The 13,365-nt window shown below is 40.3% G+C and overlaps 3 non-coding genes across 3 annotated transcripts; all 3 read right to left on the bottom strand.

The window, feature by feature from the left end:
• Window positions 1–4,170: 4,170 nt before the first annotated feature.
• On the bottom strand, window positions 4,171–4,334 carry LOC135035175 (U1 spliceosomal RNA). Its single transcript, XR_010230248.1, has one exon. It is a non-coding gene; the product is annotated as a U1 spliceosomal RNA (small nuclear RNA).
• Window positions 4,335–4,989: 655 nt separating this feature from the next.
• LOC135035076 (U1 spliceosomal RNA) lies at window positions 4,990–5,152 on the bottom strand. The gene has a single exon (XR_010230158.1). It is a non-coding gene; the product is annotated as a U1 spliceosomal RNA (small nuclear RNA).
• Window positions 5,153–5,304: 152 nt separating this feature from the next.
• Window positions 5,305–5,468, bottom strand: LOC135035189 (U1 spliceosomal RNA). The gene has a single exon (XR_010230262.1). It is a non-coding gene; the product is annotated as a U1 spliceosomal RNA (small nuclear RNA).
• Window positions 5,469–13,365: the final 7,897 nt, after the last annotated feature.

Genomic DNA, 13,365 nt, shown 5'->3' with positions numbered 1-13,365 from the left:
AGACCTCAGAAAAAGACTCACCAGTGTCCTAAAAAATGCAGTTGTACCCAATGTCCACTTAACCACGGACATGTGGACAAGTGGAGCAGGGCAGACTCAGGACTATATGACTGTGACAGCCCACTGGGTAGATGTATTGACTCCCGCCGCAAGAACAGCAGCGGCGGCACCAGTAGCAGCATCTCGCAAACGCCAACTCTTTCCTAGGCAGGCTACGCTTTGTATCACCGCTTTCCAGAATACGCACACAGCTGAAAACCTCTTACGGCAACTAAGGAAGATCATCACAGAATGGCTTACCCCAATTGGACTCTCCTGTGGATTTGTGGCATCGGACAACGCCAGCAATATTGTGCGTGCATTATATCTGGGCAAATTCCAGCACGTCCCATGTTTTGCACATACCTTGAATTTGGTGGTGCAGAATTATTTAAAAAACGACAGGGGCGTGCAAGAGATGCTGTCGGTGGCAACAAGAATTGCGGGACACTTTCGGCGTACAGGCACCACGTACAGAAGACTGGAGCAACACCAAAAACGCCTGAACCTGCCCTGCCATCATCTGAAGCAAGAAGTGGTAACGAGGTGGAATTCAACCCTCTATATGCTTCAGAGGATGGAGGAGCAGCAAAAGGCCATTCAAGCCTATACATCTGACCACGATATAGGAGGTGGAATGCACCTGTCTCAAGCGCAGTGGATAATGATTTCAGCGTTGTGCAAGGTTCTGCAACCTTTTGAACTTGCCACACGTGAAGTCAGTTCAGACACTGCCAGCCTGAGTCAGGTCATTCCCGTCATCAGGCTTTTGCAGAAGAAGCTGGAGACATTGAAGGAGGAGCTAAGACAGAGCGATTCCGCTAGGCATGTGGGACTTGTGGATGGAGCCCTTCATTCGCTTAACCAGGATTCACGGGTGGTCAATCTGTTGAAATCAGAGCACTACATTTTGGCCATCGTGCTCGATCCTAGATTTAAAACCTACGTTGTATCTCTCTTTCCGGCAGACACAAGTCTGCAGGGGTTCAAAGACCTGCTGGTGAGAAAATTATCAAGTCAAGCGGAACTTGATCGGTCAACAGCTCCTCCTTCACATTCTCCCGCAATTGGGGGTGCGAGGAAAGGCTCAGAATTCCGAGCCCACCCGCTGGCGGTGATGCAGGGCAGTCTGGAGCGACTGCTGATGCTGACATCTGGTCCGGACTGAAGGACCTGCCAACGATTACGGACATGTCGTCTACTGTCACTGCATATGATTCTCTCACCATTGAAAGAATGGTGGAGGATTATATGAGTGACCGCATCCAAGTAGGCACGTCAGACAGTCCGTACGTATACTGGCAGGAAAAAGAGGCAATTTGGAGGCCCTTGCACAAACTGGCTTTATTCTACCTAAGTTGCCCTCCCACAAGTGTGTACTCCGAAAGAGTGTTTAGTGCCGCCGCTCACCTTGTCAGCAATCGGCGTACAAGGTTACTTCCAGAAAATGTGGAGAAGATGATGTTCATTAAAATGAATTATAATCAATTTCTCCGTGGAGACATTGACCAGCAGCAATTGCCTCCACAAAGTATACAGGGAGCTGAGATGGTGGATTCCAGTGGGGACGAATTGATAATCTGTGAGGAGGGGGATGTACACGGTGATGAATCGGAGGATGATGAGGTGGACATCTTGCCTCTATAGAGCCAGTTTGTGCAAGGAGAGATTAATTGCTTCTTTTTTGGTGGGGGTCCAAACCAACCCGTCATTTCAGTCACAGTCGTGTGGCAGACCCTGTCACTGAAATGATGGGTTGGTTAAAGTGTGCATGTCCTGTTTATACAACATAAGGGTGGGTGGGAGGGCCCAAGGCAATTCCACCTTGCACCTCTTTTTTCTTTTATTTTTCTTTGCGTCATGTGCTGTTTGGGGAGTGTTTTTTGGAAGGGCCATCCTGCGTGACACTGCAGTGCCACTCCTAGATGGGCCAGGTGTTTGTGTCGGCCACTTGGGCGCTGAGCTTAGTCACACAGCTACCTCATTGCGCCTCTTTTTTTCTTTGCGTCATGTGCTGTTTGGGGAGTGTTTTTTGGAAGGGCCATCCTGCGTGACACTGCAGTGACACTCCTAGATGGGCCAGGTGTTTGTGTCGTCCACTTGGGTCGCTGAGCTTAGTCACACAGCTACCTCATTGCGCCTCTTTTTTTCTTTGCGTCATGTGCTGTTTGGGGAGTGTTTTTTGGAAGGGCCATCCTGCGTGACACTGCAGTGCCACTCCTAGATGGGCCAGGTGTTTGTGTCGGCCACTTGGGTCGCTGAGCTTAGTCACACAGCTACCTCATTGCGCCTCTTTTTTTCTTTGCGTCATGTGCTGTTTGGGGAGTGTTTTTTGGAAGGGCCATCATGCGTGACACTGCAGTGCCACTCCTAGATGGGCCAGGTGTTTGTGTCGGCCACTTGGGTCACTGAGCTTAGTCATCCAGCGACCTCGGTGCAAATTTTAGGAATAAAAATAATATTGTGAGGTGTGAGGTGTTAAGAATAGACTGAAAATGAGTGGAAATTATGGTTATTGAGGTTAATAATACTTTGGGATCAAAATGACTCCCAAATTCTATGATTTAAGCTGTTTTTTAGGGTTTTTTGAAAAAAACACCCGAATCCAAAACACACCCGAATCCGACAAAAAAAATTCGGTGAGGTTTAGCCAAAACGCGTTCGAACCCAAAACACGGCCGCGGAACCGAACCCAAAACCAAAACACAAAACCCGAAAAATTTCCGGTGCACATCTCTAGTGGCCATGCCATGTCACTGTGCAGGAGCCAGCACCGCTCACACACTAGTCCCCGGTGCAGCCCCCAACCCCCGGGACACCCGGAGCAACAAAATGTAGATTCAGGCCACCAGGCCACGCCCCTACCTATGAAACCATGCCTCCTTTTTACCATTGCGCTGCTTATCTGCGCGCACTGCATTACAATCTCCCTCGCCACCTCTCTGGGTGTCACCAGTGATAGTGACACCTCTGCCATGCTTGTAGCAGCTGGTCCTAAGATCTACGCCTCAAGCCCTGAGTGTTTGCCCTTGTGACTTGTTGATCATCATAGCAAAGCAGATGCTTACAGAAAACTGCAGGGGCTTAGATTGAAAATAAAAAAAATTGATGGGTATAAGGTAGAGAGGAGCGGGTTCGGTTCTCCGAGAACCGAATTCCCCACGAACTCCACGTGGTTTACACTGGTACGAGGCAGGCTCGGTTGTTCCCGCCTGACTCGGAAAACCTGAACAAGGGAAAATGTCATCATCCCGCTGTCGGATTCTCGCGAGATTCGGATTCCATATAAAGAGCTGCGCGTTGCCGCCATTTTTACTCGTGCATTGAAGAGAGAGCGGAGAGGACGTGGCTATGTTCTCTCAGTGGAAATCTCAATATCAGTGCTCAGTATCAGTGGATACTTATTGCTGCTCAGTAATACTAGTAGTGTGTCTCTCCTGCTCAGTGTCAGTTCTCAGTAGTATCCTCATCAGTGCTCAGTATCACTGCTCATTGTCTTGTGCTGCATTGTTGTGCTCAGCATACTACAGTACATTACTAATAGTCCAGTGCTGCATCTTGCTGCTCAGTGTCAGTTCTAGTATCCTCATCAGTGCTCACTATCACTGCTCATTGCATTGTGGTGTTCTGTATACTACAGTAACATAGTAATATAGTAACATATAGTAACATAGTTTTTGAGGTTGAATAGAGGCAAATTGCCCATCGTGTTCAACCTGTTTTAAGTTGTGATGATTCTACATACTTGCTGAATAATGTTTTATGACTAGTTAGCTACTACAACTCATGTTACCCCCGGATTAACCATGTTGATATTTTAAGTATTATAACCTTGGATAGCTTTTTCATTCAGAAATGTATCCATTCCTTTTTTAAATCCAATTACAGAGTCCGCCATTACCACCTTCCCTGGCAGCGAATTCCACATCCTGATTGCCCTAACAGTGAAGATCATAGTATCTCTCCTGGCAGGTAAGTAGGAGTTGGGCCAGAGCTGTGGAGGATTGCTGCTCGGGCACCCCCTGTCAAGTGAAGGAGATCCAACTGAGGCAGCACAAGGGAACTCTCGAAAGAAGAACAAGGCTAGAGGAAGATCTGAGACAAAGAAATCTGACTTTTACCAGAGCTGACCAGAGGAAAGCACAAACACAGTCCCCCACTACCACAAATAATGCAGTCGAGTTTCCCACATTTGGGGAAATCACAGGGGTCAGCATACCCAGAATGCAATGAATGAACCTCACCCTGGGAGAACAATCTTCATGACCATGGTATCGCCTATGCAAAATAAGTATGATTTGGGATAGGGCTGGGGAGGGCCGCTGCTCAGGCACATCTCTGTCAAGTAAAGGAGATTCAACTGAGGCAGCACAAGGGAACTCTCATCTGGAGACAACAACTGCAGGGAGAACACATATTTTCAGATGAACATGGGAGGGCAGAAGGCTGCCTAATACTGAAGCACCCCCAAACAACAAACCAAATGCAACAACTAGTACAAGCATTCCTGGGGGAAGTTCTGCAGAAGATGGATTTGCATACGGTGATGTCATCCAAGCAGTGGGCCAAAGTTGGCTGGAACCCTCATCTGCATATGAAAAGAGAAAAGGGGTATGCAGGGCATGGCGGCCTTTTGCGGCGCTTGGATGACCCTTAGTTCGCATTAAACACCCCCACCCTCCTTCGGTGTGGGGCTCATGTTGACAATGCCCCAGCCCCTGAAGCATTCAAGCTGATTTCTTACAGCAGCTTGGCACTGTAACAGCTCCAGAGCTGCTCTGTAAGGCAAGTAAAAGGGTGTGTAGTTTGCATTGTGCATTGGAAGGCACAAAGTAAGCAGACAGGAGGAGAAGTCAGGATAGTGCACAAGGGTATAAAAGGGAGGGGCTCAAGAAAAAAGAAGTGGAAACAGACAGCAAACTAGGCTGGAGAGAGACCTGAGACAAAGAGATCTGAATTATACGAGAGCCGACCAGGGGAAACACAAATTATGCAGTCAAGTTTCCCACATTTGGGGAAATCGCAGGGGCAGCACACCCAGAGTGCAATGGGTGAGCCTTGCCCTGGGAGAAACACCTTCATGATCATAGTATCTCACCTGGCAGGTAAGTAGGAGTTGGGCTTGAGCTGGGGAGGGTCGCTGCTCGGGCACCCCCCTGTCAAGTGAAGGAGATCCAACTGAGGCAGCACAAGGGAACTCTCGAAAGAAGAACAAGGCTAGAGGAAGATCTGAAACAAAGAAATCTGACTTTTACCAGAGCTGACCAGAGGAAAACACAAACACAGTCCCCCACTACCACAAATAATGCAGTCGAGTTACCCACATTTGGGGAAATCACAGGGGTCAGCATACCCAGAATGCAATGAATGAACCTCACCCTGGGAGAATAATCTTCATGACCATGGTATCTCCTATGCAAAATAAGTATGATTTGGGATAGGGCTGGGGAGGGCCGCTGCTCAGGCACATCTCTGTCAAGTAAAGGAGATTCAACTGAGGCAGCACAAGGGAACTCCAGCATCCTCTACAGACTAAGAGAAAAGGATTTACCGGTAGGTATTAAAATCCTATTTTCTCATACGACCTAGAGGATGCTGGGGTCACATTAAGAACCATGGGGTTATACCAAAGCTCTTGAACGGGTGGAAGAGTGCGTACGACTCTGCAGCACCAAATGACCCAACTTGAGGTTATCATCGGCAAGGATGCAGTGGCGTTAATGTTTCCTGGTGTCAACCTGTATTATTTCAGTAGATATTGAAATGAGGATGCATCTTGCTGCCTTTCCAATGAAGCAAGTTTAATTTAGTAATAGGTGAAAAACCATCCCTACAAAGATGTTAATCAGATACTTGGCTTTGTGGACACTTTTCAGAGAACAAATTTGTTAGCATAAAAATAAAGCCAGAAAATGAAGAGCTGTTTAATCACTCAAATGGATTTTTTTGCCAGCATATTTCTTTTTCTCTGCAAACCACTGCTAAATTGTGCTTCCTAGCTGTTTTTATAAAATCACTGAATCAAATCTAACTCTGATTACATCAGAGAAGGCCAGGTACCCTACACCATAACAGGGGTTTTTGAAATTTTGACTTGTCTACTTAAAGATCACCAAAATCTGATAACAAGGTCAATTACATCCCTGGGTGGGATTGAACCACCAACCCTTTGGTTAATAACCAATCACACTAACCAATTGCGCCACAGAGACACTTTGCAAAAGTCCATACTGACAAAGGCTAATAAGCATTCATCTAGAACGTTTCCTAGAAAAACTTTAAAAAGTCAATAATCTGGAGAGTTTTTGTAAGATGTTTCTTCCATCAACCAACGAAGAAACACATTGTTACTTTCCCATGATGAGTGAGTGCTTCAAGATCTCTTGCACTTACATGTGCAGCAGAGTACTGTAATGAAAGCATGCTGGGTTCATAACCCAGAGGTAGGCAGATTGAAACTATCCTCTGCTATATGCATTTTTTTTTTGTTAATTAAAGTAATCCAAAACTGGGATTGATATTTTTTCTCTTTTATTTTTACTTAAAGTACAATAACTTTTACCATTTTAATATGTTTTAATAGTATATTGACAGTATTGTTTTCTTTCAAAAATCCACTTAATTTTCTTTACCCGATTATTAAAATGGTAATTGACAAAAACAAACTACATTGTCACCAGAAGAGCAATACAAAATGTACAAGTGATATATTAAAATCATCTTTCCAGCTTGAATTTCAATGATGCATTGGGGCAACGATTTTGTGAGAAACATCTTCACCCTTAAATAAAGATTTTCTTAATTCCTTACCTGTGTGCTAATTAGATATCACCTTGATTTCACATTAAACAGACTTCCACATGAGAAAGCAGCAAGGATGCAGTGGCGTTAATGTTTCCTGGTGTCAACCTGTATTATTTCAGTAGATATTGAAATGAGGATGCATCTTGCTGCCTTTCCAATGAAGCAAGTTTAATTTAGTAATAGGTGAAAAACCATCCCTACAAAGATGTTAATCCGATACTTGGCTTTGTGGACACTTTTCAGAGAACAAATTTGTTAGCATAAAAATAAAGCCAGAAAATGAAGAGCTGTTTAATCACTCAATTGGATTTTTCTGCCAGCATATTTCATTTTCTCTGCAACCCACTGCTAAATTGTGCTTCCTAGCTGTTTTTTGATAAAATCACTTAATCAAATCTAACTCTGATTACATCAGAGTAGGCCAGGTACCCTACACCATAAGAGGGGGTTTGAAATTTTGACTTGTCTACTTAAAGATCACCAAAATCTGATGACAAGGTCAATAACATCCCTGGGTGGGATTGAACCACCAACCCTTTGGTTAATAACCAAACACACTAACCGATTGCACCACAGAGACACTTTGCAAAAGTACATACTGACAAAGGCTAATAAGCATTCATCTAGAACGTTTCCTAGAAAACTTTAAAAAGTCAATAATCTGGAGAGATTTTGTAAGATGTTTCTTCCATCAACCAATGAAGAAACGCATTGGTACTTTCCCATGATGAGTGAGTGCTTCAGGATCTCTTGCACTTACATGTGCAGCAGAGTACTGCAATGGAAGCATGCTGGGCCCATAACCCAGAGGTAGGCAGATTGAAACTATCCTCTGCTATATGCATTTTTTTTTGTTAATTAAAGTAATCCAAAACTGGGATTGATATTTTTGCTCTTTTATTTTTACTTAAAGTACAATAACTTTTACCATTTTAATTTGTTTTAATAGTATATTGACAGTATTGTTTTCTTTCAAAAATCCACTTAATTTTCTTTACCCTATTATTAAAATGGTAATTGACAAAAACAAACTACATTGTCACCAGAAGAGCAATACAAAATGTACAAGTGATATATTAAAATCATCTTTCCAGCTTGAATTTCAATGATGCATTGGGGCAACGATTTTGTGAGAAACATCTTCACCCTTAAATAAAGATTTTCTTAATTCCTTACCTGTGTGCTAATTAGATATCACCTTGTTTTCACATTAAACAGACTTCCACATGAGAAAGCAGCAAGGATGCAGTGGCGTTAATGTTTCCTGGTGTCAACCTGTATTATTTCAGTAGATATTGAAATGAGGATGCATCTTGCTGCCTTTCCAATGAAGCAAGTTTAATTTAGTAATAGGTGAAAAACCATCCCTACAAAGATGTTAATCAGATACTTGGCTTTGTGGACACTTTTCAGAGAACAAATTTGTTAGCATAAAAATAAAGCCAGAAAATGAAGAGCTGTTTAATCACTCAATTGGATTTTTTTGCCAGCATATTTCTTTTTCTCTGCAAACCACTGCTAAATTGTGCTTCCTAGCTGTTTTTATAAAATCACTGAATCAAATCTAACTCTGATTACATCAGAGAAGGCCAGGTACCCTACACCATAACAGGGGTTTTTGAAATTTTGACTTGTCTACTTAAAGATCACCAAAATCTGATAACAAGGTCAATTACGTCCCTGGGTGGGATTGAACCACCAACCTTTTGGTTAATAGCCGTACACACTAACTGATTGCGCCACAGCGACACTTTGCAAAAGTACATACTGACAAAGGCTAATAAGCATTCATCTAGAACGTTTCCTAGAAAAACTTTAAATAGTCAATAATCTGGAGAGTTTTTGTAAGATGTTTCTTCCATCAACCAATGAAGAAACACATTGGTACTTTCCCATGATGAGTGAGTGCTTCAGGATCTCTTGCAATTACATGTGCAGCAAAGTACTGTAATGGAAGCTCGCTGGGTCCATAACCCAGAGGTAGGCAGATTGAAACTATCCTCTGCTATATGCATTTTTTTTTGTTAATTAAAGTAAACCAAAACTGGGATTGATATTTTTGCTCTTTTATTTTTACTTAAAGTACAATAACTTTTACCATTTTAATTTGTTTTAATAGTATATTGACAGTATTGTTTTCTTTCAAAAATCCACTTAATTTTCTTTACCCGATTATTAAAATGGTAATTGACAAAAACAAACTACATTGTCACCAGAAGAGCAATACAAAATGTACAAGTGATATATTAAAATCATCTTTCCAGCTTGGATTTCAATGATGCATTGGGGCAACGATTTTGTGAGAAACATCTTCACCCTTAAATAAAGATTTTCTTAATTCCTTACCTGTGTGCTAATTAGATATCACCTTGTTTTCACATTAAACAGACTTCCACATGAGAAAACAGCAAAGATGCAGTGGCGTTAATGTTTCATGGTGTCAACCTGTATTATTTCCGTAGATATTGAAATGAGGATGCATCTTGCTGCCTTTCCAATGAAGCAAGTTTAATTTAGTAATAGGTGAAAAACCATCCCTACAAAGATGTTAATCAGATACTTGGCTTTGTGGACACTTTTCAGAGAACAAATTTGTTATCATAAAAATAAAGCCAGAAAATGAAGAGCTGTTTAATCACTCAATTGTATTTTTCTGCCAGCATTTTTCTTTTTCTCTGCAACCCACTGCTAAATTGTGCTTCCTAGCTGTTTTTTTATAAAATCACTTAATCAAATCTAACTCTGATTACATCAGAGAAGGCCAGGTACCCTACACCATAAGAGGGGGTTTGCAATTTTGACTTGTCTACTTAAATATCACCAAAATCTGATCACAAGGTCAATTACGTCCCTGGGTGGGATTGAACCACCAACCTTTTGATTAATAGCTGAACACACTAACCGATTGCGCCACAGAGACACTTTGCAAAAAGAATATACTGACAAAGACTAATAAGCATTCATCTAGAACGTTTCCTAGAAAAACTTTAAAAAGTCAATAATCTGGAGAGTTTTTGTAAGATGTTTCTTCCAGCAACCAATGAAGAAACACATTGGTACTTTCGCATGATGAGTGAGTGCTTCAGGATCTCTTGCACTTACATGTGCAGCAGAGTACTGCAATGGAAGCATGCTGGGCCCATAACCCAGAGGTAGGCAGATTGAAACTATCCTTTGCTATATGCATTTTTTTTTTGTTCATTAAAGTAATCCAAAACTGGGATTGATATTTTAGCTTTTATTTTTACTTAAAGTACAATAACTTTTACCATTTTAATTTGTTTTAATAGTATATTGACAGTATTGTTTTCTTTCAAAAATCCACTTAATTTTCTTTACCCTATTATTAAAATGGTAATTGACAAAAACAAACTACATTGTCACCAGAAGAGCAATACAAAATGTACAAGTGATATATTAAAATCATCTTTCCAGCTTGAATTTCAATGATGCATTGGGGCAATGATTTTGTGAGAAACATCTTTACCCTTAAATAAAGATTTTCTTAATTCCTTACCTGTGTGCTAATTAGATATCACCTTGTTTTCACATTAAACAGACTTCCACATGAGAAAGCAGCAAGGATGCAGTGGCGTTAATGTTTCCTGGTGTCAACCTGTATTATTTCAGTAGATATTGAAATGAGGATGCATCTTGCTGCCTTTCCAATGAAGCAAGTTTAATTTAGTAATAGGTGAAAAACCATCCCTACAAATATGTTAATCAGATACTTGGCTTTGTGGACACTTTTCAGAGAACAAATTTGTTATCATAAAAATAAAGCCAGAAAATGAAGAGCTGTTTAATCACTCAATTGTATTTTTCTGCCAGCATTTTTCTTTTTCTCTGCAACCCACTGCTAAATTGTGCTTCCTAGCTGTTTTTTTATAAAATCACTTAATCAAATCTAACTCTGATTACATCAGAGAAGGCCAGGTACCCTACACCATAAGAAGGGGTTTGCAATTTTGACTCGTCTACTTAAATATCACCAAGAACTGATCACAAGGTCAATTACGTCCCTGGGTGGGATTGAACCACCAACCTTTTGATTAATAGCTGAACACACTAACCGATTGCGCCACAGAGACACTTTGCAAAAAGAATATACTGACAAAGACTAATAAGCATTCATCTAGAACGTTTCCTAGAAAAACTTTAAAAAGTCAATAATCTGGAGAGTTTTTGTAAGATGTTTCTTCCAGCAACCAATGAAGAAACACATTGGTACTTTCGCATGATGAGTGAGTGCTTCAGGATCTCTTGCACTTACATGTGCAGCAGAGTACTGCAATGGAAGCATGCTGGGCCCATAACCCAGAGGTAGGCAGATTGAAACTATCCTTTGCTATATGCATTTTTTTTTTGTTCATTAAAGTAATCCAAAACTGGGATTGATATTTTAGCTTTTATTTTTACTTAAAGTACAATAACTTTTACCATTTTAATTTGTTTTAATAGTATATTGACAGTATTGTTTTCTTTCAAAAATCCACTTAATTTTCTTTACCCTATTATTAAAATGGTAATTGACAAAAACAAACTACATTGTCACCAGAAGAGCAATACAAAATGTACAAGTGATATATTAAAATCATCTTTACAGCTTGAATTTCAATGATGCATTGGGGCAATGATTTTGTGAGAAACATCTTTACCCTTAAATAAAGATTTTCTTAATTCCTTACCTGTGTGCTAATTAGATATCACCTTGTTTTCACATTAAACAGACTTCCACATGAGAAAACAGCAAAGATGCAGTGGCGTTAATGTTTCATGGTGTCAACCTGTATTATTTCCGTAGATATTGAAATGAGGATGCATCTTGCTGCCTTTCCAATGAAGCAAGTTTAATTTAGTAATAGGTGAAAAACCATCCCTACAAAGATGTTAATCAGATACTTGGCTTTGTGGACACTTTTCAGAGAACAAATTTGTTATCATAAAAATAAAGCCAGAAAATGAAGAGCTGTTTAATCACTCAATTGTATTTTTCTGCCAGCATTTTTCTTTTTCTCTGCAACCCACTGCTAAATTGTGCTTCCTAGCTGTTTTTTTATAAAATCACTTAATCAAATCTAACTCTGATTACATCAGAGAAGGCCAGGTACCCTACACCATAAGAGGGGGTTTGCAATTTTGACTTGTCTACTTAAATATCACCAAAATCTGATCACAAGGTCAATTACGTCCCTGGGTGGGATTGAACCACCAACCTTTTGATTAATAGCTGAACACACTAACCGATTGCGCCACAGAGACACTTTGCAAAAAGAATATACTGACAAAGACTAATAAGCATTCATCTAGAACGTTTCCTAGAAAAACTTTAAAAAGTCAATAATCTGGAGAGTTTTTGTAAGATGTTTCTTCCAGCAACCAATGAAGAAACACATTGGTACTTTCGCATGATGAGTGAGTGCTTCAGGATCTCTTGCACTTACATGTGCAGCAGAGTACTGCAATGGAAGCATGCTGGGCCCATAACCCAGAGGTAGGCAGATTGAAACTATCCTTTGCTATATGCATTTTTTTTTGTTCATTAAAGTAATCCAAAACTGGGATTGATATTTTAGCTTTTATTTTTACTTAAAGTACAATAACTTTTACCATTTTAATTTGTTTTAATAGTATATTGACAGTATTGTTTTCTTTCAAAAATCCACTTAATTTTCTTTACCCTATTATTAAAATGGTAATTGACAAAAACAAACTACATTGTCACCAGAAGAGCAATACAAAATGTACAAGTGATATATTAAAATCATCTTTCCAGCTTGAATTTCAATGATGCATTGGGGCAATGATTTTGTGAGAAACATCTTTACCCTTAAATAAAGATTTTCTTAATTCCTTACCTGTGTGCTAATTAGATATCACCTTGTTTTCACATTAAACAGACTTCCACATGAGAAAGCAGCAAGGATGCAGTGGCGTTAATGTTTCCTGGTGTCAACCTGTATTATTTCAGTAGATATTGAAATGAGGATGCATCTTGCTGCCTTTCCAATGAAGCAAGTTTAATTTAGTAATAGGTGAAAAACCATCCCTACAAATATGTTAATCAGATACTTGGCTTTGTGGACACTTTTCAGAGAACAAATTTGTTATCATAAAAATAAAGCCAGAAAATGAAGAGCTGTTTAATCACTCAATTGTATTTTTCTGCCAGCATTTTTCTTTTTCTCTGCAACCCACTGCTAAATTGTGCTTCCTAGCTGTTTTTTTATAAAATCACTTAATCAAATCTAACTCTGATTACATCAGAGAAGGCCAGGTACCCTACACCATAAGAAGGGGTTTGCAATTTTGACTCGTCTACTTAAATATCACCAAGAACTGATCACAAGGTCAATTACGTCCCTGGGTGGGATTGAACCACCAACCTTTTGATTAATAGCTGAACACACTAACCGATTGCGCCACAGAGACACTTTGCAAAAAGAATATACTGACAAAGACTAATAAGCATTCATCTAGAACGTTTCCTAGAAAAACTTTAAAAAGTCAATAATCTGGAGA

Source organism: Pseudophryne corroboree, unplaced genomic scaffold, assembly GCF_028390025.1.
Source record: "Pseudophryne corroboree isolate aPseCor3 unplaced genomic scaffold, aPseCor3.hap2 scaffold_595, whole genome shotgun sequence".
Lineage (NCBI taxonomy): Eukaryota > Metazoa > Chordata > Amphibia > Anura > Myobatrachidae > Pseudophryne > Pseudophryne corroboree.
The sequence above is the reverse complement of the archived record's forward strand: the minus strand, read 5'-3'. Positions and strand labels throughout refer to the sequence as shown.